Raw genomic sequence first — 3,421 nt, 5'->3', positions numbered from 1 at the left:
AATTTTGAGCATCTACATTGCCACTGCCCTGCTCTTTGTAGGACGCCGCAAATGTGCCTACGATCAATATATTTCTCTTCCTTGAAGGATATTTATTGCTGACAAAAGCCTTGTAAAAACTCGCAAAGACATTAAATAATATTTTCGACACCACATACATAGCACTGGTAACACAATGTGCACTAGAAGACTATGCAAGATCTCTTTACAGATAAGCCAGCACAACCTAACCTAACCTTAGTTAACACAAGAACGAAAGGACACAATAGCCTAGACATTCTTTTTCGTATCGATATCATTTCCATAGCTCCCAAGATACGTGACAGCTTTAGACTACCTAAAGAAGGCTGAAAAGCACTTGGTATCTAAATATCTAACTATCCTAAAGAATTATTAAACTAAGCCCAGCGGCCTTATCTTTCATGCACAGCCTGCATTCAGCCTCAGTAGACTCGAGCTTGATAGTTGGGAGACTATTTACAATGACAACAAATGTGCCTTTAAAATCTTTCATAAGATCGTCACCCAAGGGCACTGTTGCTTAAATGCCCCACTCGATACCTACTTGGTCCATTTATATCTATTCGTGATCCAATTTAAATATTTAGGGGCAAGAGTTTTGACACAATTGCTCCAACATTTTCGGTTTGGTATTTTTTCTAGGAATTTTCTGCCAAAGAAGATTTGTTTAGTTGATACATTTATTTAAAGAACGACCGAACTTCGGCTAGGCTCGGTCACAAAAGTTCAGTTCGGCTTCGGCAAAAAAAGAGCTGAGCTTAGGCAGAATATTTCTTAAACAAATTTTTGTGTTTTTTCAAAAATTGTATCAACTTCTATTTCCTGTAACATTTTTGAAATATTGGTATGAAAACCCAATTATTATTTTTCATTGCTTTGAAATATTATCTGCTCCTCCATCGAGTGTATCTAGCGAGTAATTATTCAGTGCTGCAAGTCAGCTAAGATAAAAATGCCGACAAGCCATTGTGTTTGTATTATATTATTTGTAGGCATTAATCTTTTGTCAAAAATTCTGAATTTGCATTGATTGCATTGCATTGACCTTTTAAAATATGCAGATCAGTTTTGGATGAAAACCGAAGCCCGATTAGGTTCGGTTCAACTTTAGAAATCGATGTTCGGTCGCTCTATATATTTATTAGGAGGGTAATTTGAAAAGTTAGTGCAAAGTCAGAGAGATGTCACTATTGGCGCATACTGAGGTTATGTTAGCAAGTTTCAGCCAGATCAGTAAATTTCTTTGTGTTTAACATTCGTTTGAATAGAGGAAGTCGAGTGAGTTCCTTTTTCCATCATGACAACGCACTTACTCAGGCCACAGCAGTTATAGCCGCAAAATTACTGGAAATAGGGTTCCAGCTCGTTTCACAACCTTACAAATCCTATTATTCGGAAGGGATCAACAAACTAGAAGAGCGTTGGGCGAAGAGTATAAGGAGACGAAAAATAAAAAAGGTTTACCCCAAACAATAACGTATAGTAATTTTTATTTTTGCACGTACTTTTTAAACGACTTTCGTAGAGCACCATTATAAAAAAGTAGTTCCAAATGATAGGATAACCTTCTCTCTAACGCTAAAATGATAAGCTCTTCTTGCAGAGATTAATGGGGGGTGTGTCATTCAATCAATTTCTTAATCAGTCATATCGCAAATTTTGTATTAGAAGCCATCATCCAAAATGTCCTTGCTAATATGGGTTGAATCCAAATTTATACTGTTCGGTTTCTCTCAACTTGAAGTGCCATTGTTTCTTAATTTTTTTATTTTTATTTATTTACATAATTTTACATCAGGTTAATTTTTACATTAGGTCCCTCCATTTGTGGAACCACATCAAGACGCACACCACAAATAGGAGGAGGAGCTCGGCCAAACACCCAGAAAGGGTGTACGCGCCAATTGTATATATATATATACCTATATAATTTTACATCATTCTGTAATTGTCTTTATATATCATTTACAAAAAAAAAATTTCAGCTACTTCTTTTTAAAAAAAATGAAACTTTTTTATGTCAGAATATCGATAATTATTTTACTTGTCACTTTTTATAGCTCCAGCTGCATGTTTGAAACTGTTGAGCGTCTTATTTATTGAGTGAAATGCGAGTCCATTATTTTCTGGTTAACAAGGCAAAAAAACTTGAACTAACTCAGGTGTAGATGGTTTTTTTCTTTGTATGGGGCTAGTTTTCGGTGCATTTTTATACGCTGAGTACAATACTTGGGCCCAATTTGATTTTGATTTTGAAAAATTTACATCGGATTGGTAATATTTGCAATTTCATTGTAATCAAAAGAGTTAATTATATTTTATTCAGATTGTTTTTTTTTTAATTTTCGTGCTGTAAAAATGATCGCAGCAAAGCAACAGCGCAGTGTCGTTGTTTTCTGGAATTGCTTTGCTTTCGCTGTGACAGCTTCAATTATTGCAGCCAAAGTATAGCCGAAGCAAGTGAAATAAAGGCCGTATGGAGCGATAGTCTGTTTGCCACAGATTCATTTACTACGAATGTACAAATAACCATCAGAGTAAACAATTTCGGTTGCTACCAACTGTTGTTCAACATCTTGAAGTATTGCTCCAGCATTTTAACGTCAGCTAGCCGCGAGCGCAAAGTCAACATTTATGAGTATTTTTACACGTACGGGGAAATCCGCACATACCTAAGTACTCGTACAAATATACAATCATTTATATGGTCAAAGCTCTTCTTTCTGGCTGATTCCATTTAATTGCAAGCGTCAACAATTTCAATTTGCTCCAAACGTTTACTTATAATTTGCGGCGTACTTAAATCAATAAACGCCACATGCCACAATACAAATGTGGCAAATAACACAGTGGCGTTAAATGTGAATGCAGTCGCTTAGTAAGCGCGTTTGTTGCACATATAATTACATACATATGTGATCGAAAGTATTAATGAATTAAATGTTTCTTGAGGATAAATAAGGAAATTGTTAATTTAGAATTAAAATAGTGGCCAAAGCAAGAGATAGCGAATCAAATGCCACCGAGTGTTTGTGGTAAGCGCCGAATGCCATAAGTGCACACATAAATATGAATTTCTCAAAGTGTGTGTGTGCGTGTGCATATATATAAGTGCAAGTATTTTGGCGCCATCACTAAGTGTCACGAAAACTAGGTAAACAAAAACCAAAAAAAATCTCAACTACAACAAACATCAAATAATAACATAAAAATGCAAACGGCAAAAGTAATTCCAATAAATTTGCACTACAAATGAAAATTGCGTCACATGCACATATCAGCTAGTTAGCGTCAGTCGTGCAGGCAATGCGTTAAACGCGTCGTCGGTCAGTTCGTTAGGCTGTTAGCCAAATTGGCGGTAGCTGCCGCCAATGCGTCACAGTTGCATGAATCTTTACGC

The sequence above is a fragment of the Anastrepha ludens genome, chromosome 6 (genome assembly GCF_028408465.1).
Source record: "Anastrepha ludens isolate Willacy chromosome 6, idAnaLude1.1, whole genome shotgun sequence".
NCBI lineage: Eukaryota > Metazoa > Arthropoda > Insecta > Diptera > Tephritidae > Anastrepha > Anastrepha ludens.
The sequence above is the reverse complement of the archived record's forward strand: the minus strand, read 5'-3'. Positions refer to the sequence as shown.